Source organism: Periplaneta americana, chromosome 11, assembly GCF_040183065.1.
Source record: "Periplaneta americana isolate PAMFEO1 chromosome 11, P.americana_PAMFEO1_priV1, whole genome shotgun sequence".
In the NCBI taxonomy this organism is placed as follows: domain Eukaryota; kingdom Metazoa; phylum Arthropoda; class Insecta; order Blattodea; family Blattidae; genus Periplaneta; species Periplaneta americana.
This window is the reverse complement of record NC_091127.1, coordinates 111,544,625-111,561,237: the sequence shown is the minus strand read 5'-3', so window position 1 is coordinate 111,561,237 and position 16,613 is coordinate 111,544,625. Positions and strand designations below refer to the sequence as shown.

The window sequence follows — 16,613 nt, the reverse complement described above, 5'->3', positions numbered from 1 at the left end:
TGTTAATGATCACAGACAATACAAAATTACAAATTGTAATATTATAAACGTTACTCTAATGAATAGCCCGTGCCATTTAGAAAGACGTTCCCAGAGGGAAAACATTCGAGTGCTGACTTCCTCTCCATGAGAAGTATTTTTTATTTCATTTCATTTACAGTATTCTACAGATCTCACATTAGTACTGAAGTTTCAAGATGTGGAGTAAGTGACAATTTTGTAAGATTACAGTTGTACAAATTTTTGTACCTTAAAGGCTCAAGATGAGGAGGCGAGATATGGCACATGAGCTGTGTGACAGGGGAAAGAATGAGCTATCAGAAAAGAGTTGTTTCATGATGGTTAATATTATACGAATCTGACATGAAAGTTCATCTATCTCCCCCCTCTATACCCATTGGTGGTATAGTCACAGCACATGATAAGGTCGAAGGACAGGTCTTGCATTCTCTACTATAGTAAAGCTCACCTCAAAATTAGAGTCCCGAAGCTGTTATTTCCGGCGTGACTCCACCTCTTTGCTTAGGTCTTAGAAAGTGAAGGTTCTATAAAGTCTAGGTAGGTAGTATCGTTCGCCATTTTTGTTCTTACGTTGCCGAGCTACCATACGAGGAATCTATTTGCCACACCGTTAAACATCATGTCGTAGCTCCTATGATAATAAATCAAACGCAATGTAATTCAGCAAATAAAGTCTTCGTGTGCTTTCTGCGAACGCCAACGAAAGAGCTAAAATGGCGGGCGATTATATTAAGTGTTTATCGAGCCTTAAGAAATGGATCAGCGAATCACAAGACGCACACGTTTAAATGTAGCCGACCTGCAACGCGATTGGCTGCCGGAATAGCTCTTATAGTTCTTGTTCTCCTTATAATATTTAGTCCACACCTGTGGAGTAACGGTCAGCGCGTCTGGCCGCGAAACCAGGTGGCCCGGGCTCGAATCCCGGTCGGGGGAAGTTACCTGGTTGAGGTTTTTTCTGAGGTTTTCCCTCAACCCAATACGAGCAAATGCTGGATAAATTTCGGTGCTGGACCCCGGACTCATTTCACCGGCATTATCACCTTCATTTCATTCAGACGCTAAATAACCTAGATGTTGATAAAGCGTCGTAAAATAATAAAATAAAATAAAATCATGATATTTATTGTCTTTGTTATGGTCCTTATCGGGGTCTTGGTCCCTATCGTTAACTTTGTCCTCATTTTGGTCCATTTCGTAATTATCATGGCCCTCGTCTTTGTCCATGTCGCGTTTCTTATATTGGTCCTTGCTTATCTTGTCATGTCCCTTACCGTGTTCTTTGTTGTCTTTATCGTGGTCCTTGTTGGCATTGTAATAGTCTTATCGTCTTCACTGCTGTTTTTGTAATAGTCCTTATTAGATATTTGTCTTTGTCCTTATTGTGGTCTTGGTCCATATCATGGTTTTTGTTGTGATTCTTATCGTGGTTATTCTCGTGGTGGATGTTGGAATCTTTATTGTGATTCCTGTCTTTGTTATTGTCGTGGTTCTATAGTGGTCCTTGTCAATGTCGAAATCCTGTTCCTTGTGATCCTTATCGTGGCCCAATGTCGTGGTCCCTTTCATGATCATTCTCGTGGTGCTCGTTGTGGCCCATGTCATGATCCTCATCGTAGTCTTTGTCTTTGTACTTATCGTTGTCCTTGTGATCCTTATCATTCTCATATTTCTTATCGGAATCGTCCTTGTGCTCTCTATCACAGTCCTCCTTGTGATAACTGTCGTGGTCTTTATAGTGATTCCTATCAAAGTGCTTTTCATTGCCCATATCGCCATCCTTATCGTGGTCCTTGTCTTTGCTTTGTCCTTGTCGTGGTCCTTGTTATCTTTGACCCAGTCCTTATCGCGATCCTTCCGTGAAATTTTTCGTGGTCCTCTTACGGTTCTTTCTTGGTTATCATAGTCCTTTCGGGTCCTTAACGTAATTCTTATCGTGGTACTTATCACTCTTCATGTCGTGGTCCTTACCGTGATCGTTGTCTTTATCGCAGCCGTTAGAGCGGTCCTTGTTTTCTCCATGGCCCTTGTCATAATGCTTGTTGTAATTGTAATGTTATTTATCGTTCCACTTGTTGTCCTTGTCATGGTCATTATAGTGGTACTCCTTGTTTTGTCGTGGTCCTTATCTTGTTAAATTTCGAAGTCCTTATCGTGGTTCTTACCGTGATTCTTGATTTGTTTGTCGCTGTCCATGTCGCGATCCTTATCGTAATTTTGTCGTGGTCCATATCTGTGATCCTTATCGTGGCCCATGTCGGCGTCCTTATCGTGATCCTTGTCATGGTGCTTGTCGCGGTTCACGCCGTGATCCTTCTCCTGGTCCTTGTGATCCTTATCGTCGTCTTTGACGTGATCCTTATCGTGGTCCATATTGAGGTCCTTATTGTGATTCTTATTTTGAAGCTTGTCGTTTTTCATGCCGTGATCTTTACCGTGGTTTCTGTAGTAGTCCTTATCGTGTTTCTTGTCGTGATTCATGTTGTGATCTTTATTGTTTTCTTTACCATGGTTCATGTCGTGATCCTTATTGTGGTCCCTGTGTTCATATTTTTTGTCCTTTTCATGGTCCTTATGAAGGTCGTTGATATCTTTGTAGTGGTCCTTATCGTTGTTCGTGTCTTTCTAATAGTCCTTTTCGTGGTCCTGGTCCTTTTTCGTAACCCTTATCGTGGTCCATTTTGTTGTATTTATCGTAATCCTTGTCGTGGTGATTGTCGTGTTTCTTGTCGTAGTATATTACCGTGGTCCCGATCTTTGTCCTTTTCGTGGTCCTTGTTCTCTTTCTAATAGTCCTTTTCGTGGTTCTGGTCCTTGTAATCCTTATTGTGGTCCATGTCGTGGTATTTATCTTAATCCTTGTCGTTTTTCTTGTAATATGTTATCGTGGTCCTGATCTTTGGCCTTCTCGTGGTCCTTATAATGTTCCTTGCTGTCTTTTTCGTGTCTACATTTGTCATTTCAAAATTAATATTGTTCTCCCTCTTTGGCGAATGACTTTCGTGTTACGATATTTTTCAAACTTTCATAAAAGGTAAATGATCAAGGACGTAAAAAGAGACCTATACCAGAAGTACACAGGCAACTGATAACATTTTGCACAGGTGTGTACTTTGGAGTAGGATGAAACTGATTCTACGCATGCACGACAAGTTGTCTTCCTGGCTACGTCGATATCGCGTGAACCGCGCTGTAGAACTTTAACTTTCGACGACCAAGCGTCATCTCATCCTTTTTTAGGGGAACTGTACATTACATTTCACCACTAAAGTTCTTTTATTTGCTGTGATTATAAATGAAACAATTTAAATTAAATGTTCACTAATTATATTATGATGCTTATGATGTTTTTTTTTATTAATTTACTTCCATGAAAATAATTTATTACGCTACATAAAAAAATCGTGTAAAATTAGTTTTTCTAAACGACTTAAATATATTTAATTTACGTAAAATATGTATCGTTTAATTTGCACGGCCAACTCTACATATGAGTAACATTTAAAGACACTTTGTAACATTTACTGGAAGACACATTCGTCTAATAAAGTCGGTAATCACTGCTTGTACTAAAGGTAGGAGATTAATGTAAAAAGGACACTTAAAACTGAGTCATAAAAGTTATTCAATTTAATAATACTGTCTAAATTGGTAGTTTATTGACGATGATTCGGTTTTTACGAAGTGAACCACTCTTTTTGCTGGTCAGTGTATTTTGAAAAGCATAAGATACGATCATATCCTTATTTTAATCCTATTGAAATGTTGAACTCATTGGTAAACAATTACCTCTCTATGCTTGCACTATTTTACTTGTATATATTAACTAGGCCTATAGCCTATATAATAGTCGGCTCTATACCCATATTTATCATTTAAATGTAGGGCTATATTATTTTTCTATATTTTACGAAAACCAGCATATAAGTCTCATGAATGATAAGACACAGGCAATGCTTTGGTCCAGTCATATAACAAATAGGTTTATGAAAGGTGATCCTAATTCTACTACTACCTAAGATATGATGACGTCTATTCACTAAGGATAATGGCTAACTTGTTTAGTCTTAAGGCCCTTTGAACTTGGAATATTTGCAATGAAAAGTAGAAATACTTTGGCATATAATTATTAATTTTCATATAGGAAATACTGCAGTGCTTACTTCATTTCTTCATGCAAGAAACATTAAAAGATCAAATTGTGTGGATAGATTTCGAGTTTATAATTCTAACAAAGACCTACCAGTATTAATTTTTAATCAAAATGATTTCATGTAGATCATTCCTAGATACCAGTAAGCAGACATGTATGAAGAAAACCCATCGATAGTTTAGGAAAAACTGTTGTACACAGACAGACATACAGCATGGCCAAAACCACTTCATTGGTATGAATGACACTGAAAATACCTAGTGCCAAAAAAATTTCGAAATAGATTGTTTTGCAACATCAAACTAATCTCTTTTCATATTCCGTATAATCAGAAAGAAATAATGGTTCATGTAACACGCTTCACACATGCTGTCATTGTCTATGAGGAAGTGCAGTCATTTTTCAGATGTCAATCAACTACTGGAAATGTAAAAAATATTTTTTTTAAGTGTCTTCCTGAGGTGGCTTTGCCACCTTCTCTTCTTATTACCTCAAAAAAATGGATTGAAGCATGCAAACACCACTTTGAATATTTAAAAATGGCGTAGAGTACAGTCCGGATCAGCTTACTTAATACCGTAAGGGTGAAACCTTACCATTTTTCCCCCATTACTACATATACTAGTGGATTATGGTGATTTTCTAGTTTGAAGGTTGAATTTTCTTTTGCCAATTTCGTTTCAAATTTCGATACTGAGAAATACTACAACTGGTAATGATTTTCTAACTTTCTGTTGGCAGCAGGAACAGCTGTTGTCGGTAGTGAAAATTATGAAAATGCAAATTGTTCTAGATTTCTGAGCCGATTACTGGAAGCTAGTGAAACTCGAACATACTAATAATTAATTAATATCAGAATTATATTAATACATAATAGTTATTTTGTGTGTTGTGGTTACAATATTCAAGATTATAGCCAGATAAGTGTAAATAAATATAACATGTGGTGTGATACATGCACTTAGGTGATCGATAGAAAATGTGCACGGAGACAGCAATTACAACTAGAATAGCAAAATTATTAGGAGTAAGTAAGTATTCTTAAACATACATTTTAAAGTGGCATTCGGTTTTAGAAGTTTGTACTAATAATTCCACGTGATGAAACAAAATACATTTTTAGGTTACGTCTTGTGAATTGTAAACTGTTTAGTCAAAGCAATGAATTTCATGTTGTCAGATAAAATGCATTTTAATATTAGATCATATTAATCTACTAATTTTCAACATAATGTGCGAGAGGTCCAGGTGGAAAATATAAACCTACTCTTTCACAAATCATTGAACCATTTAGAAAACACCTCCCAACATAAAGATGAGATGTGGTAAATAAGTAAATAAGCAAGACATTGTTATTGTTAATAGTTTATTATTATTATTATTATTATTATTATTATTATTATTATTATTATTATTATTATTATTGTACATGACATTGTGATTTACCCTCTTTAGTGATGTGTGGTATTAGTTGGCAAGACTGAATAGACAGCCAAATTAGCCTTTTAGGAACTGCTCTAATTGATCCTCACTGTACTCTCGATTCTTTTGGCGAAAGTGACATTATTCACCGAAGTTGTGCAGATATTATTTTATAAATGTGAAATCTTCGTAAAAACAGCTCACCACCTCACAATATCATATTTTAGACTTAAACAGTACCTTCGGCCATAACTTTAATGGAAAGAGCAGTATTCAAACTGGTTGAACCAACAGCATTGATGAAAGTTGTGGATGATGTGAAGAGTATGCTTTGATAGAACTGTATATCATGTTCAATCTTTAATATACTGAATGAACACTTCACTTACGAAGACTTGGTAAACGATAATGGCATCCCTTGAATCCTTCTCTATGAAAATCCTACACAGAGAATGCTGGAGCCTGATGGCAGAAATTGTCCTTACCCTCTTCTATTATCGATATTGAAGCGCAGAGCTCACTACAGACTCAAAAGAGAAGGCTATCCTCAAAAAAGAGCTGTTAATAAATAAGTTCATAATAAGTAAGTGAGAGAGTTGTTCAGTTGCCATTCTCTGTGTATCACGATCCTGTCATATGACATTTGAGACAAGATCCTGCACTCGACATGCTGTGCCAGCTGAATGAGCAGTAGCTTCTTGACTGAGAGCTACTCAATTTTCCGTTAATACTTTATTTAAAACTTCAATTTCGCTATATTACAAAAGGATAATATTTTTTTGTACTGCTGCTGTGAAAATCTACACAGTTAAGAATGTCATTAAGTGTACCTAGTAGAATGGATGTGGTGTTCATTGGAAGAGTTTTTAGGTCTGGTTTACAAGACTATGAAATCTGAAAATACAGAACTGACAATATTTTGTTAGTAATCTTACCCAACACTCACACGTCAGTTTACTCAATACATTCTCTAATCCAGTGGTTCCCATCCTTTTTTGACTGACGACACACTTTACTGAACGTCCACGATATCGCAACACACTGACTTGTTTTTAATAATAACAATAATAATAATAATAATAATAATAATAATAATAATAATAATAATAATAATAACCAGTGCTTGCTTTTGAGAAAAAGGTGGTGGAACTCTGGTGTAGAATATTTTATAGCGAACGGGGAGATGATTACTGTTTATTGCACGGGAATTTTGTCGTTTTTAACCTCCTTTTCATCCAACTATAACTACTTTCAAGGTCTAAGCCATTTCAGCACACTCCACCCAATATTGTAGATAGGTCGATGTTAACACACAATTTAAAAAGTACACTATCTGTGTATCAAAAATCCCAACCTATCTATACTGGATGTCCGATAAAAGATTTTTATTATCATTTTTGAAAACACGCCTATTTAAATTAATGTGAATTCTGCACTTGGTGAGTTGCACAGTTTCTCTATACGTGATTGACAGGCCAACATATCAATCATCTTTAAGATGAAGCAGTCTGTTCCTCTTTTTTAGATTTCACTATTTTCATGGTAGAAAAATGCTGATTCACAGAAGTATAAATTTGAAAACAGCAGTTCTAAATAAATTTTTAGTTTATTCAGCACCAACGACTGATTTGGCAAAACATTTCCGCATATAAGACACTCGGGATTTTGTTTATTTTCAACTTCACGCCACGTAAAACCATATTACAAGTACCTATTCACTATATTTACGAAATGCAGTACATTTTTGTGAACCCTGAAGGGAATTTTCGCTCACATTTGAATTAGCACTGCTATCATCTAACCCAGAACTTGATTCAGATTGTCTTTTTCGAAAAAAAAAATTTGTCCATGATAAAATCTAATTAAAGCAGTTTTGATAAAATATTAGCACTATCACCTGTTCGAAACTGACGAACATGTTCTGACGATTCTAAATGCTGTTTTTACTAAGTGGGAAGAGTAAACGAATTACAAAGCATTGTTGCAGGTGCTCACTTTCATTCAAATTATCGCCAGTTAGAAAAATTAAGCCGAGCATTGTTGCAGGTGTTCGCGTTTAATTGGTAAAGTCTGTCTCAAAATAAAATGTAACATACCAAAGATTTTGTTGTAAATAAAAAATTCGTTGTAAAGAGACCTTCTGGATGGCATAAAATTTACTTTTCAGTTCCAAAATTCTGCGACACATTCCATGGAGCTGCGCGACACACAGGTTGGGAACCCCTGCTCTAATCTATGTGGTTCAGTTACCTATTGTTAGATTTTGGAGCCTTGTGAACCAGGCCTGAAAACAGTCTCAAAAGACACATATACTCTAATGCACTTGTTGCCATTACTAGCTTTCAATGCATATACAAGGGCTGTTCATAAAGTAATCTCCGTCTGGTTAATTAAGAAAATGCAAAACAAGTAGAGAACATTTTATTATAACAACTTGAAGCTAACAGTCTTACATTACTTTTCGACATAGACACCCTTCAAATTGAGACACTTATCGTATCTTTTAACTGGCTTTGAAATGCTCTCTGCCACCTGGAACATTAACCACCTTTCAACACTACTTTTCAGCTCTTCATCTTCATTAAACTGCTGAGAAGCAAGTCCCTTCTTCATGTGTGTGAAGAGATAGTAATCGCTGGGAGCCAAATCCAGGCTGTACGGAGAATCATCGAACACTTCCCACTTGAACTGATGAAGTTGCTGAATGTGAGCAACAGTATGGAGGGGGGCATTATCATGTAAAAACAATACACCTGAACTCAGCAAATTGCGATGCTTATTCTATATGGTTCTTCTGAACTTTTTTAAAGTTTCACAATAGACTTGCAAATTGATTGCCGTGGCTCTTTCCATGAAGTCCATCAACAGTACCTCTTGAGTCCCAAAAACAGTTGTCATGAGTTTTCTGGTGGAGAAATTCTGCTGGTACTTTCTTGGTGAGTGTGAGTGTGAGTGTGTGTGACCCTATTCCATTGACTGACTTTTTGTTTCAACATTTACAAAGGAAACCCACGTCTCAACACCAGTAACCTTAGCTGCATTGAAAGGATCAATTGCTCTCCTGAAGCATCACCTATATTCGAAATGAAACTAAGTTCATTAGCATTCTTTACTCTTTTGTAACACTTACCTCTCTCTCTAAAACTAGGTATATTTCCACTACTCTAAAAATGTATTTGCAGCTATGTACTTGTAGGAGTTTCATTGTCAAAACAAAATCAATAGTATAATGAACTTGTAAACATTATATGGTTAAGTACTCTTTGTCCCTTGTGGCAGCTCACGAATGGTGAGATGATTTCTAAATTATTAATTATCTTGCTAAGAAGTTCTTCTCCTTTGATGTAGTAACACATACAGGAAGGTTAAAGCAGAACCCATCCGATGTGACTGGTGTTGTTCAGAAAGCAATTTCAGAACCCAATGAGCACAGCATTTCCAGTAATGATTTCATACAGAGAAGTTCGAGAAATTTGAGGAAATTGTTCGAAATGTTCTGATATGATGAATCGATGGTTTTCACGAACTTTCCATTAACTCTCTGAATAAGGCCATCATTGACAACATTTGGCTGGCCACTTCTTTCTTCATCATGAATGTTTGTTCGTCCATTTTTAAACATTTGACAGCACTGTCGCACAACATACTCATTACATTTGTCCATAAACACTACAAAGTTCATGATAAATTTCTGATGACTTTAAGTTTTTCGCTAGGAGTTATGGTATCACTGCTTGCACTTCACACTTGGTGCGAATTTTCTATTGCAGCACTCATTTTGATTGGCATTCAAAAGCACTAACAACAGCACGACTTTCTCCCTCACACTACTCAATGCATACTGATCCTCTGTGTATTGTCACGCAAAATGGCATTGCTTCCCCCACTACTTCTCAAGCTAGATGGAAACAGCGGTTACTTTATGAATAGCCCTCGTAAATATATTTACACGAGTTCATTATACAGGACTGAATCCTGGTCCCCAAAGTATATTAGATTTATGGTATATTTTGAGTGAGGGAAAAGCCTCCATGTAGGCCTATATTACCTGTTGGCTTTTGTATGCTCCTGAGTACTTAATACTATAGACATTGCAGGTTCTAACAATCTTTCTGAAGTCTTCACAATCATAGGATACAATATGCTGTGCTCTAGTTCCTATTTCCCTGACTTGAGCATCAGATATGCCTGCAGTCTCACAGCTCTGCATAGAAATCTGTATGAAGGATGAAAGTCAGGTGCAAAATGGTGATTGTATTTTTTTTTCAGTAGTGACTTCAGTCAGGCACAGGATTCTTTTACATTTTGTAAATCTATGGCCTTCGTATTACTTTCCTTCCAAGGACAGCATGCTAAACATTTTTATCCAATTCAAAATTCATTGTCTTTGGGTGAGCTTGAAGCTGTAAACATTGGATTCAACAGCATGCATCATGATTTCATTACACCACTGAAACAACCAAGGCCAAGGTAAGAAACCATAAACTATTTGAGGAGAAAGTGTACCTTTTGCAAGTTACTATATTCCTCATCTTGGGTAACTCAAAAATCGCTATTTCCACTTAATTTCAATGTTATAATACTCGATGAAGTGAAATTGTGCTGTATAACACACAATTAAGAAAGTTATTACATGGTACAGTAAGTAATGCACCACATTTTTTTTTCTTGGCCAAAGAAGAACAAAATTTTGTATACAGCATCTTGAAACCCTCGATGGATAAAAGCACTGTGAGTCTTTGGGTAAACCGAGTGTCAGTGTCAGAACAAAGTGAAGCGAGACTTTCAGACCTTCCATTTTCGGAACTGCCACACACTGCTGTGACACTGGCAACAACTCAATATCAGGATAAAAGGCGAGTTGCAATGCAACAACTTCCTGCTCAATTTCACATCTCTGTGGGCAGTCCTTTTGTGAACTGTACTTCCACATCCACCCTACAGCCCACATCTCGAACCATCTGACTTCCACCTGTTTGGTCGTCTGAAAGATTTAATCATGGAAAGTGATACAATGATAAGAAGGTTGTAGCCGAAGTAAAGACATGCCTGAGAGGAAGACCGCATAGTGCTATGACAACAGCAGACAGGCTCTACCATCTACGTAACATAATATCATATATTTGAATGCAAACTATGTGTCAAATTACACTAACTTTCCCATTACATGCAAGAGTGCAATTAAAATAACATTTGTGCGAGATCGTGCGTATTTGCTTGTTTTCCGCACAAAACCAATCTGCAGAAAGTCTAAAATTCCACATTCAGTATTCTCAACCTAACACACATAACAATTTCCCTCTTCTTACTGCTTAAGTGACATATTGATTTTACTGCTTTAGGCTTTTAACATATTATTTTTAGAGGCGTTCAACATAGTAAAAATTATAAATTGGAAACTTACCACTGCAATTGCACTGTTAATTATTGTTTTTAAATATTTGCAAAAATTAAGTAAACTCTACAACTCCACTAAAGTTACTGCATTCGTGATGCACGTAACATTAAGGAAGCCGTGAAAAAATCAACAAGATTCCAGACTCATCATAGACTGGGGGGGAAAAAAAGACAGACGTATATCACGGCCTGCTGGAGTATAGTGAACACAGAAAAGATTTTAAAGCAACAATGTTGAAGATAGATATTTCTGTTTTGCAAATTTGCAGTCATTGAACAGAAACAAAGATGGAGATTTCATTGCAACTAATTAGAAATTCCTCTTTCAGGTATGTAATAAACGATCTTCGCACAAAATAATGTACGATACACGAGCGGTATGTTTTCTTTCAATTCTCGGAAATTAAAAAAGCTCAACTACGTTTTGCTTTTTCAAACTTTTCCTCGAACATGAAAACTTCAACATGCCGCTCTTGTAACGCATATTACTATTTAAGTAAAGATTTGTGAAATTATCCATGATCACGTTATTACAGATTTCATCTGTGGAGTCACAAGATTCCAACTACTGGAGTTTTCTAACTCTCCATCTGATTTAACCTCTGCGAGGAGGTTCTGTAACTCACAATAAAAATGAAGACTGACAAGTTTCCTATCACCACATTAAACCTTTAACTGTAAGTTTGCTAAATGAAATAACCAGAACTTAAGCAATCATGTGTCCTATATGGCATGAGGTACTACGAGTATATCAATCTTATTACCCTGAAAAAAACATTTTGTTCCATTTGGTAATAATTCTTATATAATAAAAACCATCAAGAAGAAAATCATCATAGCCAATTCTGGGTGGGGGGGGGGGGGGAACCGTTTTGTGAAATTCTGATATAGGGGTTTGATCTCATAAGCTTATTAGAGTAAAACTGTTCAATACTGTAGTAGCCTAGAATAGCTTGCAGTATCGCCCTAGAGCAGTGTTTCTCAAAGTGTGTTCCCCGGAACCCCAAGGTTCCGTAAGCAACTCTTAGGGGTTCCGCAATTCCTGATGTGAAATTATTTACTTTTTAATATCTAAAATATAGTGTTATAAAAACATGAAAAAGAATAAGAACAGTTATTGTTTATTCGGCCATTCTATTGGCAATTATCAGAACAAAAATGGGTACCGTTTACAACAATCCGATCACTAATGCACATTGTTGAAATAATAATAGGAGTGCTTGAAGTAACTTAAGTGTGTGCAGCTAACACATTTTCCAACAATAATGCACAGGTGTAAATTGTGTATGGAATTAATTGCAAATTCTGTGAAGGATATTTCGCAGAATTGTTTTGACGTTCCTTCAAGAAAGCACAGGAAACTTCTGGAGAGATAAGACCATTATTTTGAAATTCAAGGTGAGTTATGTGTTTAATTTTGTGTCTCAAAGTTTATTTAATAAGAAAAATTGTTCGAGTTTTGTCATCCCTTCTTCAAAATTGTGTAAATAGAGGAAAAGACCGATCATCGCGAACTACGTCATCCTATTTCTAATACAGAGTGATATTGATCCTAACTCTACTTTTTTTTTAATACAGGGTGATACCGAATCATGGATCGGTGGCTTAAAACAGAATCATTAAAACAATCAACATCCAAGTTTGCCACTACAACTTCAAATATCCCTAAACAAGTATGTGGGTCTGATGAAGGCGAAATGGAAACACCAAGTTTACAAAATACCAGCTCATCATCTGAAAATGTGAAGAAGCAAACATTTAAAATACAACATGAACCTGTAATTATAAAACGTAAACATAATGAGAGTTACTTATGGCCGGTTTGTCCAAGTATTGTTAGAACACTTAACGACTGTTAAACCTTCAACAGTTTGTTAAATACAGTTTTTCCATTTGTTCAACACCAGTTTGGCTTAACAGGTTCTTAACCGGTTGTTAACTTTAAATGTAGGATCTCAGGCCGTTAACTCATTTAACAAACATTTAAACATGGCGGATAACACCACAGCTGTTCAGACAAAAGTTGTGAAAATAACATATTATGTTTCTCTTTGAGAAATGTTTAGAGTAAGGGCCGGTTTCACCAAGCTTCAGTAAATCAGTCCAAATGAAACATTAACTAGTACTGAACATTAAAATATTTACACGAATACGTTTATATTATGTGTGCTGTCTCCGTAGACTTCAAGCCCAGCAGCTATATGTGCCTCGTCGCGCTAATTACGTCATGACTCTCCGGTGGAGCAGTCAGTAGCGAGTTGGCTTGCTATCCCAAGGGCCCGTGTTCGATTCTCGGCGGTAACAATTTTTTTTATTAACGTAATTAATTTTTATACATGTTACCTTTCTTCATTTTTTTAATTTTGTGTAGTGGAACGAATTATTTCGCAACTCAGGCTCCACTAGGAGAATTTAAAAAAACTCTTGGGAGATCAATTTTCTTCCTGAAATAAAACTAAGATAAACAAACAAATTAAAGAAAAATAAAAGAAATACGCATGTGGATCTAATACATTGTCCACATACCACCAGCGTCTATCACTGCCTGGCATTTTTGGGGCATTGAGTCCACCAGATCGCGGAAATAGTTCTGGTCCTTAGCGAAATCTTCCCAGGTAGCCAGAACTTGATCCCAGAACTGATCTGGATTTTGAGGTGGGATGTCTCAATATTTGTCAATCCTCCTCTTTTTTCATGCTTTTCCGTGAACCATCTTTGAACGTTTATGGCGGTGTGCGCGGGGTGATTATCCTGCTGGAAAATTAAATTTCCATCAGAAAGAAAACGATTATAAATTCCAAGAATCCAGCTCTTTCGCTTCTGTTTTAAAGCCAGTGCAAACATCTCTTATCGCTAGCTATAATATAATTCTAATAAATGAAAGTTAATATACCAATTAAGTTTTGTTATGTTTCAAATGCACATTATGTATTAATTTACTAATATTTCTTAGGTACTGGTATGTAGTTATAATAATCACTTTCATGTCTTAAAATAAAACTCAGTTGTATGTTACCTAGTTGACTAGTTTCAGCTTTGTCTCAGCCGTTTTTATGATATTCTAACCTATGATCAGTTTCTTCTAAAATTTTGAGTACTGGTACCACGAACTTCGTGACGCGGTATCTTTTGTGAATTTTTGTGTCATTCAAATTATCAAAATGATCGGTTTTTAAATGGTTAACATTATCTCCATTTGACTCTTAATTTTCGAGCAGTTCCAGATATAACAATTCTGCGTCGAAACTTTCCGCCATTTTATATTGCAACTAATGAATAATTAAAAATTTAAAGACGGAAATTTCTATCACTAAATTTAATGATAGTTTTACTGGTTCGTTAGGGTAAAGATGCTTGGTGAGATATAAAAATGATTTAATGAACCAGTAAATACATTAATGAATCATTAAAACCTTAATGAAGCTTTGTGAAACCGGCCATAAGACTGGTAATATATAATTTAAAAGATATTTTGGAATATTAATATAGGGAAGATAATCTTTATAAGTCAACTGATTATCATACTGACGCTTATTTCGGTGCTGAGCTATTACCCATTTAATATTGAGGAAATGTGCGATCTCAACATGGCAAGAAATTGAAGTCAGATTTGAATATCCTACAAACAGAAATGGGCCACTTGTTCCAATTCACCATCTACTATTAACTCTAGATTCTATGTTACTGGCTCTTCAACTATAGCCGATGTCAATAGTGCTTCAAAATACGCAGTGAGTAAATAATAAAATGTTTCAGCAGCAATTGCTTCTTTAGGACGAAATTACATATAATTTATACATGGACCTGAATTAGAGAATTTTATATGATACGGAATTCTCCTCGAGGTTTTGTGTACAGTTGACTACACACACATTCGTGTAATTATTGTCACCTAGTGGTCATAATGCTGAGATTTTTCTAAACAGAAATTCATATTTAGCATTATAAAATATAACCATACTTATAATAATTATTATTATTCAATAGTAGTCAATGCAACTTTCATTTATCAACTCTCTGTACTGTATGAATCATGGCTACTGTAACAGGTTACGATTTTATACATGTTTCATGACTTACTCTACAGTACAGAATTTAAATAATAATATCAGCCAATAAGAAGTTGTCTTACATATGCGAAATCATTACCAACTGCTGTTGAGTAGTTAGAATAGTATTAACGACAGTTAAAGTTAAGTGTTGGTTATTTTAAACAAAATTGTGTTGGAAAATGGAAAACATCTTAACAAAACGTTAAAAATAAACCAGCTGTTAATTTAACATTTGTTAAGCCAAATTAAACATTACTTGGAAAAACTGGCCATTAGTCTTTTATTTCATGGATACTGAAAATTGCCCTCAGTGTGTAATATGTGGCAGAATTTTACCCAATAGTTCGACGGTATCTTCAAAATTACGACTCCATTTTGAAACAAATCATGCTCAGTTTCACGACAAGAATATGGATTTCTTTGATAGAAAACGTCGTGAGTTTCTAAATTCACAAAAGTTCTTAGATCAGACATCTTATAGTACAAATGAAAAAGCAACAGAGGCATCTTTCATTGTAAGATATAGAGTGGTTCAGGCAAGTGAGTCCCACACAGCAGCCGAAAAATTAATACAACCCTGCGCGATTGACATGGTTAAGTGCATGATAAATGAGAAGGAGGCTAAACAATTATCTTCCATGCCGCTTTCAAATGACACAATGGCTGGTCGCATTCAAGACCTGGCAGTTTACGTCAAGGAAGAATTAAACCATCGGCTCAGAATATGTCAATTTGCACTACAGATAGATGAGTCAACTGATGTAGCAGATCTGGCAGTTGTACTAGTGTTTGTCCATTACCATTATGAAGATGCTATTGAAAATTCTGTGAAGGATATTTCGCAGAGTTGTTTTGACGCTATTATGTAAACCGCTATCAGCTAATGCAACAGGATCTGAAATTTTCAGATTTGTTAGTGAGTACTTGAAAAAATCATATACCCTGGGACAATTGTGTTCATATCTGCATGGATGTGCAAAGGCAATGGTTGGGAAAACAACTGGTGCAGTATCGCGCATAAAGTCAGTTGCTAAAAAATTGCAAAAGCAGTCATTTTATTTTGGACTGTCAAGCTTTGGCCACATCAAAAATGCCACTGTCACTCAAAAATGTTCTTAATGAAACAGTAAAAATCGTTAATTTTTTCAAGTCCAGACCACTAAATTCAAGACTCTTCAAAATCATTTGTGAGGATATGGGAAGCCTTCATAAATCTCTGCTTCTCCATACAGAAGTGAGATGGCTTTCTTGCAGAAAATTTTAAGTAGACTCTTCGATCTTAGAACAGAGGTGATGGCTTTCTTCATTGATCACCATTTCGAGTAGGACGACCATTTGAGTGACAAACAATGGCTCTTGAGACTTGCCTATGTATCTGACATTTTTGTCAAAATGAACGAAGTAAATGTGTCATTGCAGGGGGGAAATGCTAATATATTCACTGCAGCAGATAAAATCAGGGGTTTCAAAAGAAAATTGCAGTTCTGAACGAATAGTCTAGCTGGCCGTGAATTTGAGAGCTTCCCTGCTTTGAAAAATTTCCTTGGGGAGAACGAAGAAACTCTCCT

General features: G+C 35.9%; 1 protein-coding gene across 6 annotated transcripts in view; it reads right to left on the bottom strand.

Moving 5' to 3' along the window:
- woc (without children) overlaps window positions 1-16,613 on the bottom strand; it is a 163,898-nt gene that overhangs the window by 121,809 nt on the left and 25,476 nt on the right. The window lies entirely within an intron of this gene.